The 12,089-nt window shown below is 52.0% G+C and overlaps 1 protein-coding gene across 3 annotated transcripts in view; it reads right to left on the bottom strand.

Annotated features, from left to right (window-relative positions):
• The window catches only part of LOC111141851 (sulfatase 2), a 112,273-nt gene extending 103,037 nt beyond the window's left edge, over positions 1-9,236 (bottom strand). The window contains exon 1 of one of the 3 annotated variants that reach the window (XM_022494693.1): positions 9,122-9,236. The gene's annotated coding sequence lies outside the window, so the exon portion shown is untranslated. Of the gene's footprint in view, positions 1-813; positions 892-8,641; positions 8,713-9,121 lie in introns of those variants that run through there. The other 2 variants (XM_022494691.1, XM_022494692.1) reach the window with 2 other exon arrangements.
• Between the last annotated feature and the right edge of the window lie 2,853 nt (positions 9,237-12,089).

Genomic DNA, 12,089 nt, shown 5'->3' with positions numbered 1-12,089 from the left:
GCTGGAACAAGCTTTGATGTGGCCAGTGTGACAGTGTAATAAGCTTGGAGGAGTGGGGGTGAGTCGGGGGTGGAGGCCAGGCAGTGCAAGGCAGGGGAGCCTCCGGCAGGGAGTCTGGACTTTACTGTAAGTACAATTGGCCACTGGAAGGAGGGTTTCATTACAGGAGCTGCCACGACCTATTTGCAGAACTGCCTAGCAGGAGGCACCCACCCCATCCAGCACCTTCTCTTCCTGCGTTAGCAGCATTAAATTTCAACTGTACACTGGAGCCCCTGGGGAGCTCCCAAGTATCCTGATGCCCCAGCCCCAGCCCCACCCCCAGGGCACTGATTTAATTGGTCTGGGTGTGGCCTGGGTGCTGGGATTTGTACAAACTGCCCTGGAGATGGGTAGGAACTCCTGTTCCGCTTACGAGCATCTCCTGAGTCCGTGGTGAGAAGCCCGCCTTGGGCTCTCAGGATAGGGCTTGGAGTCCTACAGGTTGGTCCCCAAGGTCTGCTCCCATCCTGAGCTGGCCTGAGGCCTACAAGTGGGCTGGGTGGGGTCAGGGTGGGGAGGGGGACATGGGGTGATGGGAGGGAGCGATCCACAGCCTTCCTTATGGGCAGGGTGGTTGAGAGGGATGGTATAGAACCCCTTCGAGAAGCTATAAAGAAAGCAGTGTGGAAAGCAGTGGGTGGTTCCCCCCCAAATTAACAGCAGAACTACCCTAGCATCTAGCAATTTCACTTCTGGTATTTGTAAGAAGGAAATGAACTCATTATCTGGAAAAGATACCTGCACCCCCGTGTCCGCTGCAGACTTACTCACCACGGCCCAGACATGGAAGCAGCGTTGGTGTCCGCTGAGGGATGGATGAGTGCACAGAGACGAGGTGGTGTGTAGACACACACCACGAAATGTGGCTCAGCCACGAGAAAGGAGACCCCGCCCTTTGGGACCACATGGGTGGACCTGGAGGGCATTATGCTTCGTGAAATAAGTCGAACAGAGAAAGACAAAGACTGTATGAGCTCAATTAGATGTGGCATCTTAAAACGAAACAAAACACGGAACTCCGACAGAGAAGACTGGTGGCTGCTAGAGGTGGGGGGGGGGGCGAGGGGTGAGCAAACTGCCAGTTATAAGCAGGGACAACATACAGCGTGGTGACCACAGTTCATGATGCTGTGTATTTGCAAGTGGCTAAGAGAACAGATCTTAAAAATTCTCAGCACAAGACACAGAAAAACATTTAACTGGGTGATGATGCTATTAACTAAACTCCCTGTGATAACCATTTTACAAAATATCCGTGGATCAAATCTTTATGCTGCACACCTAAAACCAATATGTCTCAATGAAAAAAAAAAAAGCTAAAAAGGATCTACAAGCACAAGCAATGACTTTTAGAAGCAATTTCCACGTGTCCATTTGTGGTACTAATGTCTCACTGTGCGTGCCAGAGGCGGGGAGGCTGCAGAGGAGGGATCTGAGGCTCAGAGGGGCACAGCCGGTGTGTGAATCAGGAGGTCTGGTTCTAGAATGCATCCTCTTAACCACTGGGACACACTGATTCTCCCAGATGTGTTTTACGGCTAGTCTTCTATACCTTCTTCATCTCCTGCCCTAGTGGAAGCCACTGATACCCAGAGGCACCCAAGAACATGTCAACAAGGAGGGTGATGAACAGGAAAAGGAGCTTTGGGACAGCTCCGAGGCAGAAGCTGTGGGTGCCCCCCCAAGGTCCTTCCTCCGTTTATAGGACCCCAACTTTGTCAAGGAGGTGGACGCTTGTCTTGGCAATAAACCAGCATGAGTCTAAGCCCATGGTCCTCAGAAGGGTAAAATCAGCCCATAAGGGTGTTTGCAGGAACCTGTGAGGACTTTTTGGTCTTCACAGTGACTGGGGGATGTTTCTGGCAACTGGGGGGCGGGAGTGGGCAGGGATGTGAATAAATTGCACACTCCACACAGTGAAGAACAGCCCCATTTCCAGCATGAATTTTCAGTGTCCCACACTGGAAACAGTGGGGGAAGCAGCTCTTACAGCTGGTTACCTGACCTCAGAAATGAACCCCATTTCACATCCAAACACAAAAGATGTTTTATCTGGTTCTCCTCTACCCTGAATTTTCTGGAAATGCAACCACTAAGTAAACTGAGGGAAGACTGTAGTTTGTTTAGAAATTTGGGGTAATTGTTCACTATCTGGGAAAATCACATTGTTTAAGACCGTAGCACTTGTGGTATTTGAGCTGTCCAAACCATGTGTTCATACCCCACTGGGTCAGTAACAGATTTAGTGACCCCACACTAGTGTGGGCGTCTGACTGCTTCGTTATGTCTTCCAGTGTAGCCGCGTCTAAGATACTGCCATCCCTATGTTTACCTATACCTCACTTTCCTCTTGGTTTTCCTTTACATTATAGTCAGGGTATTTGATCAATTAAGAAATGTGCAGATGAGTTATTTTTATCTATGAATTTATTTCAGGTAAAACTTGGCAAAAATATTTGCTCTAAGAAGAGGGTGTCTGATCTGCTAATTTTGGGAACCACTAAGTTAATTCAAATGAAAAGCCCATTTCCCTTTGCCAGTCATTGGCTTAGGCACGAGTACAAAAGCCAATCCTGGACCAATGAGGCAGGACGCAAAGTCCGCTGGGGTAAGGATATTCTTGGAAGGATTTTGCTCTCTGATTAAAAGAAAAACAGCACGGAGTCCTGCTCTTTATTTCCACTTTGTATGAAGATGTGATGTCTGGAGCTGCAGCAGCCATCTTGAGACAGTGAAGCAGCAAGACCAAAGACATGAGGAGGACAGATGATCAGAGGACAGGAAGATCCTGAATCTCTGAAGACATTATTTTACAAACAAACTGGCTCCAGGGCTCCTCTGCCTCAGACTCTTGTTAAGTGAGAACTAACCTTTCTATTGCATAAACCAATCCCAGACAGGAATTCCATTACCTGCAGTGAATACATCTTGATTCACATTCAAAGGATTAGGACACGAAGCCACTAGGAACTGTAGTAGGATTCCCTCTTCTCTGAGACATCCAGAAAAGGATGGATAGTGTCTGTCTCTAGAGCAGGCAAGAAATGCAGCTTTTGGATGATCTGATTGTCCACAGAGCATGAACATACCCTGAACTTCTGGGAGCTAATCGTTTTTCATTCTCCTTTCAAAAAGCTCCTCTCTTCTGGCTGCTGAGGTGGGTCAAGTCACCCACTGGGGCCTGCCTGGGAGCCAAGAAGAAAGTCTATTGGCAACTTTCTTCACCTAACACATCTGGCTTCCACCTGGCCAAACACATCTTGCTCATGGTCCCGGGGGATGACCCTGTCCATCAACTCATACAAAACCTACTCACGACTCTGAGTTTGGCGAAGAATTTACCTACGTTTCAAGCAGGGCCCAGGTGTGCAAAGCAGTGGGACGGGCCTTTATAAGACAAAGCTATATGTCAGAGGCCAGGACCACTGGACAATTAATGTTTTGGTATCCTATTAAGAGACTGTGTAGAATTCAAGATGGTGGTGGTCTCTGGTGAGACAGAATTCTATTTAGTGTGGGTCTGGGCTGGAGGAGAAGCTCTGAAGACCACGTCCACAAGTGGTCTTCTACCAAGGAGGCATCACGCTACCTGACCTTAAACTCCCAAGGGCATCTGTTGTAGCATGATGAATATTTAGCTCTGTTTGCTCATCACTGAGCAATGAGGAGTTGGACAAGCAGAGGCTCAGCCAAGGCCTTTGGGAATTTCTCAGAAGCGTCATAAAGAGGGGAGCACATGGGGTGTGCTAAAAATATTCATCAAATAGATGCAGGACAGGCACGACGGGAGGAGGGGAACATATCAGAGAACGAAATACATTTTCCCTAGATGATCGTGTCCAGTCCTATGGCCTCAAATAACATCAGTGCTCCAGTGACTCCCAAATTTAGGAGGCCAGCCCCAACCAGCTCCAAACTTGTGTATCCAGCAGCCCCTGAGCTCTCAGAACCCCAGGTCATCTCAAACCCAACACTGCCATGACTGATTCTGGATCGTCCCCTCTACCCCCACAGGCTGTCTAAGCACAGAGTTCTCTCTTGCTCATCCCAATGTGTAACCAGTGTCTGGCACACAGTAGCTGCTCAATAAACACGTGGGCCCTGACAAGCAGCTGGAATGCTCTCTTGCTCTGTACAGCAGTTTCCTAAAACCTTCATACCCTAATCTCATGTAGAGCATTTCCCCTACATCAGGCAGGAAGACAAAACAGGCATACTCCAAGGGCTCCCTCTGCCCAGCCTCCCTGCCAAGGTAGGACACACACATGGTACTCTGGTTCACTCCCCAGCACCCAGGGCCCTCTGTGGGAATTTGATTCAGCTGGGTCTGGACTTGGCATTTTTCAAAACAAATATCTCCAGGTGATTCTCATGTAACGAGAACATTTGGCCCCGGCTGCCAGAAAACAGAAACAAGGCCGGGCTGTATCTTTCAGACATTAAGACAGAGAAATGCCCTCTAAGGCCTGCTGACCCCAGTGGAGAGGGAGGGGACGCTGCTCACCCAACAGCTGTTTCCATGGTGTCCACCTTGACTAAAACGACAGGCCCCTCTGACCACATTAGTGTCCCCCCCCCCCACATCATATGTGTTGGCTGTTTGCCTCCCCAGCATTGAGGCTTCCTTTCGCTGGGATCCTCTGAATTTATGTTCTCCAGGGCTTCGGGGGCTCAGTGGCTCTGTCCCCAGCTCCAGGGTGGGGCCTGAGGGCCTGGCCAATTCATTTCCTTGGCCAGCATTGGTTTGAAGTGAGCGCATAACTTAAAAGCAGTCCCATTAGAGGGATGCCTGGGCGAGGATGGGCATTTCCAGAAAAGAGGCTTGTTCTTTCCTGTTGGGCTTGAACCAAAGACGACAAGAGGACCACTCTTCAGCGGCCAACCCGGACACCTCAATTATGATAACAGCCAGTGTTCACTGAGGGCCTGCTGAGCTCAGGCGCCGTGCTAAGCACTTGACATTGATGAGCTCATTTCACCCTTTACCACAAATCAGGCGATAAGTGCTACGATCATCGTCATTTGCTGGATGACAACACCGTGGCTCAGAGAGGTTAGCTAATGCTCCCCAGATCACACAGCTGGGCAGCCAGCCAGGCAGTCTGGGTCCCCTAACCACGGAGCCAGAGCCTGCCCACTCCCTGGAGCTGGAGGGAAACCAATGGAAGGAAGAACAGAGATGCAGGGGAACGGATAGTCCTGACAGCATCTGAGCCCTGAGCACAGCCGGGCCTGAAGCTAGAGTTACCTGAGCGTTTTTGGTTATAAAAGCCAACATGTCCCTTCTTTTCTCCTTCTGCTGCTTTGAGATTTTTTCCCCTCTCTTTCTGTTGCTTCCAAGAGAAAGGATCCTGATTACTTTACAGTCCTTTTATGAAAATACCCCTAACTGATACTCCATTTGTGACTTGCACACAGCAGCTGCTCAGTAAACACCACCAGATGTGAGCGGAGACTGCTCTTCTGCCCTCCCCCACCCCGCTTCACTGCTGGGTGTGTAACCCTAACACCCGACTGCAGCCAGTTGCCATTTCCCCTTTCAGCTCCAAGTGAGGCCTAGTTCCCTAGCAACCATCCCAATTAGGCAATCACACCATTTATCAGGACGCCAATTAATTATAATGATCCTAATGATCTTCCAACTAGGTAGCGCCTTGGATCCGATCAGGGGCATTGCAGACTCCCCAGACCCCGGTCATCACAAGGAAGGCTGAGGAGTCCCACCTTCCATGTCCCCCAGTCATGCAGGGCCCAAGCCTGATACAAAGCTGGGAACCTCAGGGCCGCCTCTCCAGGGAGAGGCCCATGTGACTCCATCACCAACCACAAGAGGGCCTCACCTGTAGGAGAACTTAAACCCTTCCACTCTTTGTGCTTTCCGTGGGCCTAGACCTTCACCTCTGATGTCATGCTTTTCTCTTTCAGCCACATTTGATCTGTGCCTTTGCATTCTGAGTAGGGAAAGTGTGTGCATACTTGTGGAGGGTGGAGGGAGAGAGTAGGAAACGTGGCGAGGCAATTGCACATTTTCCTTAGGGCAACCCCCCTCCTGCAAACCAAAAACAAATCTGAGACTCCCCCCCAATAGTGGAGATTTGGGGGATTATTGATGGGCTTCTGTCTTTCTAACCTTATTGTCTAATGTGTTTTCTTCCGTTGAGCAAGTACTTCTTCTGTGCTTGGAAGAAAGACCAAGGTCATGGAGGGAGGAGAGTGCAGTGGGTCAGAGTGGACCCTGGACCCTCATGGCCCCTCACATCCAGGCTCTACCACTGACCAATTTTCAGTAAGTCACGATCCTCTTTGCACCTCCACCTTCCTCTTCTTTAACATGATGAAAATCACAAGACCTATCTTACAGGGTTTTTGGGTGGATTAAACAAGTTAGTACGTACACGGGGTTAGATCAGTGCTTTGCTCATAAAACACCACCATCCTAAGTCTAGATAAAGCTCTTTCCTCGAATGGCAAGCTGGTCAGGAATTCTGATATTCTTTTTTTTTTTTTTTTTTTTCTGGGGGACTAAATCGAAGAACAGACTTGGCCGAGTTGGGTGATATTCCCAGTCTGGCTAACTTAGGAGACCAGAAGCTGTCCCCTTGAGGCATGTCCAAACAGATTAATTAAACCTATCCAGGGAAAGGAAGAGGGAAATGTCATTCCTAAATCAACAGGCGCACGCGTCAGCATATGCAATTATACTACAACTAGGTCCTCCGGATGGCGACCGAACAGAGCTGTCAGGCAGGGGATGTGTGCTCACGAACACACGTGAGCTCAGGCGCGCGCGCGCACACACACACACACACACACACACTCACTCTCCCACACAGCCACACAGTCCTCCTCCAAGCCCAGGCTTTTTACAATTAACTCGTTATTCAACCCTTAAGTTTGAAAACTTAACATGTTATTAGGGTTTTAAAAAAGCCATAAATTCAAATAAAAAAAACCCCCAAACTGTACGCAAAGCCCAAACACCAAACCCACATTGACTCTCAGCCATAGCAGTTATGTCAACACTGGGCATTTATGTATATATACTTGGCCGGAGGGAAACAGATCCTTCATGAGCAAAAGTCCAAGCAGCCACCAGCCAAGCCTGTCGCATCGCCCTTCGAGCTGCTTATTAGAGCACTAAATCACACCCCAGACCAACGGTTTTGATGTGTGTTCTCCCCTCTATGATGTAGGACAAGCAAAGCTGGGAGAACCTCTCTTACAGGGTGAGTGGTCTCCAGTCTGTCCCATGTATGAATGGCTTTAATTTAATTAAAACCCTCCAGTGGCTCTGTATTGGGTAGCGCAGAGAAGAAATCCCCTTCACTATTAACTACGAGAGGAGAACGACTCTTACTGCTCTGGGGAGAGACACTGCTGTCCTCCAGGGAAAGCCCATCCTACCCTCTTCCCTGTCCCCAGAGAACGGGCTCAAGAGCAGCCTCCCCTTCTCTGTCCCGAAGGAAGGGAGGATGGCGCTGTGGGACAGGGGCAGGTGGAGAGGCAGGGGCAGGTGGAGAGGCCGGGGTAAGCATCCTGGCAGGCACAGATGTGCAAATACCCAGATTCAAAGGTAAGCTGAATGTAATTACTTGGTTAATTAAATATTGACTTTTAACTCAAAAAGTGATTAAAACAAGCTGCCGGAAAGAGAGGAGAGGGGGCAGGGAAGGAAGCTGAACTTTCAGGAAGGAGGAAGATTAGAAGGATGAGGATTGCCCTACTGTGTGCAAGGAACGTGGTCTTCAGTCTTAAGGCAGGTAGGAAACTGCGCAAAACTAGGATTTGCGTGTGTCTCTTTACACTTTCCGTACCTAAGACCGTATCTCTTTATGAGGCTGCTCTGAAAGCGAACCGAGCGAGCCTCTGGCTCAGGAAGATACTGATCTTCCCTGTTCCCTGGAACTAATGCGGTACTGGGTAGGAGGACATGCTCCATAGATACTCGTAGAACGAATGAATGAACTACTATAAAGAATTAAATTTAAAAAAAAAACACACACAGAAAAGAAAGAAAAGTGCACTCCTAGAAATCGCCTCACTGTCACACTTCTGAGCCCCTCGGGAGCTCGCGGAGGGGAGCATCTCTTCATAAGGCGATGAGAACTGCTTCTGACCTGGCCTGGAGGAAGTTTGTCTTTTCAATCCTATTTGCCCTTTCGGTATCTGCGAGTTCCCAGTCACCCTGAAGATCCGGTCCACCGCTTTCCCGTGTCCTGCCTGGACAAGCCCCACGTGGTCTGGCTTCTACCCGGTCCGCTGGGTCTAAACTCAAAGGGGTCAAGGAGGCCATCTCCCCGCGGCCAGCGAGCACGGACGCGCGTCCCCGGGGTTCTCTAGGGCTCCGCGTGGCTTCCGCGGGTCAGGGGCGCGATGGGAAGTCTTCCCTGGCTCGCCCGGCCCGCCGGCGGGGTCAAACGGGTCATCCCCCCGCGGCCCGCCGGCGCCGGAGCCTCCCGCCCGCCCGCCGGGTCCCACCTCCGCGCGCCGCACTGGGGCCGGAGCGGGGCGGTCGGGACCGGCCCCCGCTCACCTGGGCGGCGCTGCGGCCGCTGGGCGCCCCCGCCCCGCCCACCTGGGCCCCGCGCGCCCCACTCACCCGCGCGCACGGCCCCGGCGGCCTCACCCCGCGCGGGGCGCCGCCACCTTTGCCGCAGCCCGGCCGGGCCGCGGGGCGCAGGGGACTCCGCGCCGCAGCTACCGCCGCCGCCGCCGCCGCATCCCCGGCGAGTGCCGCCGCCGCTCCTCCTCCCCTCCCTCCGCCTCCTCCCGCCTCTCCGCCCCCCGGCCCCGCCGCCGCCGCTCCCCCGGCCCCCGCCCCGGCGCACCGCCCTCGCCAAAGTCCGGCTCCGCGCCCCGCCCGGGCGGTTCTTACATCGCCCCAGCCCGGCCGGCCGCGCTGCCCGAGCCAGCCCCTTGGCACCGCGCGGCCCGGCTCTCCGCCCGCCAGCCCGCCCGCCAGCCTCCGCGCGCGGGGAAGGCGAGCGCGCGCGGGGGCGGGGGCGCCGAACCGGGAGACGCGGGCGGCCTGGGGCCGGGGGACCCCACGCGGCGCCCTCCCCGCGCGCTAGCGCTTTACCTCTGGCTCGATGGACGCGTGGCCCGGCCGGCCCGGTCCTGCTGACCCCCCGCGCACGGCCTTGGCTCCGAAGTGCGGCCCCGGACGGGGCAGCGTCGGAGAGCGGGGGTCCGGGCAGCTCTCGGCCTCCCGATGCCTCGGGACCCGGCTGGCCGCGCTCCCGGCGCCGAGCGCGCACCCTCGCCGGGACACAGACGCACACTCACCCGACACACACTCGCTCCCGCTCGCCCTCGGCGGAGAGTTGAAACAGCTGTGGGATTCGCCCAGGAGCTGGAAATGAGGGAGGGACGCGAGCCAGAGCCGTGTGTGTGTGTGTGTGTGTGTGTGTGTGTGTGTGTGTGTGTGTGTGTAACACACAAACGGGGGGGCATCGCTAATAAATCAAATACTGCAATAAAGTGAGGAGGACCATTGATCAGGTCCACTTGGCTGGAAACGAAGAGAATCCTTGCCTCTTTTCCGCTTTCTCTCCTTCCTCGGAGCACGAAGGAGCCAGTGTTCCGCCGGGCGTGTGACAGCCGCGGCCGGGCGCTCCCCTCGTAATGACACGTTAATAAATGTTTTCTTTTATCTGCTTTCACAAGGGCTCGCCCCAGTCTGCAAACACCCGACCGCCTTTGCTGAAAGCCCGGCGCTCGCCTCTAACGACGCACATCTGCCTTTGGAGCTGCCGGCAGGAGTGGGAGCCCCCAGCTAGATCGCGGGGTGGACTGCCCACGCGCCCGGGGAACCTTCCCGAGATACTAACTTGAACTTAAGTGAAAAGAGCTGCCGTTTCTTAGAAATGGTCTGGGAATAGGAAAGAAAGGAGAAGCCGGCTTCCTCCTCCGAAACGGGAGGAATTCAACTCAAGGTGGTGCTGTCCACCGCGGTTTCCGCTGTCCCCAGTGCCACAGCAGAGGCCGGAGGGGGACGAGGCTGACAGGGGTGGGCAAAGAGCGGGCAGACAACCAACCAGCAGCCCGAGAAACGGCGCTGGGTTGCTAAGGGCAGACAGACCGTGCTGTAGAAAAGTGCTCTTGCAGGCGACAGTGACTTAGTGTAAACCTAATGATCGCACAAGGAAAGTATTATTATGCCCATAATACAGATAGGGAGACCAAGTCACAGAGAGGTTAAGAAACTGGCCCGTACGTAGGTCAGACACTTGTTAAATGATGGACCCAGGGACGCCTGGGTGGCTCAGTTGGTTAAGCAGCTGCCTTCAGCTCAGGTCATGATCCCAGCATCCTGGGATCAAGTCCCACATCCGGCTCCTTGCTTGGCAGGGAGCCTGCTTCTCCCTCTGCCTCTGCCTGCCACTCTGTCTGCCTGTGCTCACTCTCGCTCCTCTCTCTGACAAATAAATAAAAAAAATCTTAAAAAAAAAAAAAAGAAAAAAAAATGATGGACCCAGGATTTGAACCTGAGGAGTTTGGGTCCAGAGTTCTGCTAAGTCCCAGGCCATTTACTTTTTAGTCCATCATCTCCTTTCTCTCCTTCATGCCAGCTAGGGGTGTCGTATTTAGCAAATAAAAATACAGGGGGTCTGCGAGGTGTACTAACAAATTCTTTGTTTATTTGAAATTCAAATGGGATGTCCTAACCCAGTTGGAGGCGCTTGAGTCCCCCACTTTGTTTTCCCACCTTAGCCGGGCCAGATCAATCTGTAATCTAAATGAATCGGGAAAACCTGGAACTTCGTTTCCTAAATCAAATTCTGGCCTCGCTTTTGGCACCACCGAGGTTGCTGATCTTCTGCCCTTCTTTTGCCTTAGAACAAAAACATCAGGCTTGCTTCTTTACCACCACGGACCAAAAAATAATGGAGACTCCCTTCTTTTCTGCTTCATCTCTGTGGGAGGAAGGACACATTGACTGCAAAGCTTCTAGGCCAACGCTGTCCCTGTAGATTATCAAGCGCGTCCTGGTTGTAATTTAAAATTTTCTAGTAGCTGCATGAAAAAGTCAAAACAAAATAAATCAAAAAAACCCCCACAAAAAAACACACAGGGGAAATTAATTTTAATAATATATTTAACCTAGTCTATTCAAAATATCACTCCAACACGCAATCAATATAAACATTATTAATGAGATATTTTACATTCTTTTTTCTTAGGGAGTCTTTGGAATCCGATGTGTATTTTACACTTACAATGTCTAACAATTCGAACTGGCCGCGTGGGGCTGGGATTCCCATAGAAGACAGAAAGTACATTTCTAGTAGGTTCTGTGGTCCGGGTTATCTTGTGTAATCTTTGTGACCATTTTTCAAGAAAACTTATGCTTACAAAGGGGTTGGCAATTGGGATTTTAACCCCTTTGAGACTGTGCCTGGCTTTGGGACATCTATCTCCTGGGACAGTGTTTTTCTCCCTGGGTCCTCAGAGCCCCAACAGGGTGACTCCCGGGCTTGGGGTGGAGAGGAAAGTGAGATCTGTCTTTTTATGTTGGAGAATATTTCAGAGGTGGGGAGAGGTCTACCACAGAAAAATTAAAAAAATACACTGCCTTCCTTTAGGCCTCAAGTTCAGGAACATAGCTCTCCTTTTAAATGGGCTCTGCCCACAAATTTCTCCATCCTGCCTTCCTCATCAGGGACCCCCCGTAGTGGAAGTTCCCTACGTGGGGCTGTAGGCAGGGCTGAGGTGATGTCATCTGATTATCATTTTTAGATATTTATTTTTTCCATGGTTGTGGTTAGAAGACTGAACATCTGTGTTTTCCTTTTTATCCTTCCTTAGGAAGGAGACAGATCTTGTGTGTAAGTGCCTCTGTGTGTGTGTGCATCTGTGTGTATGGATGCATGCCTCTGTACACGTGTGTGTTTGCATGTGTGTGCACATGTGTGTGCAGGCACACGTGTGTGTGCTCACTGTGGGCAGGCGCTGTGGATCTGGTTTCAGGCAAGGACTTCACTCACCAGCTCAGAGGCTCAGGGAGTCAAAGGGACAGCAAAGCGCCCTCTGGCCCCATCTCAGTC

This window comes from Enhydra lutris, unplaced genomic scaffold (genome assembly GCF_002288905.1).
Source record: "Enhydra lutris kenyoni isolate GAN:26980312 unplaced genomic scaffold, ASM228890v2 scaffoldscaffold6, whole genome shotgun sequence".
Lineage (NCBI taxonomy): Eukaryota > Metazoa > Chordata > Mammalia > Carnivora > Mustelidae > Enhydra > Enhydra lutris.
The sequence above is the reverse complement of the archived record's forward strand: the minus strand, read 5'-3'. Positions and strand labels throughout refer to the sequence as shown.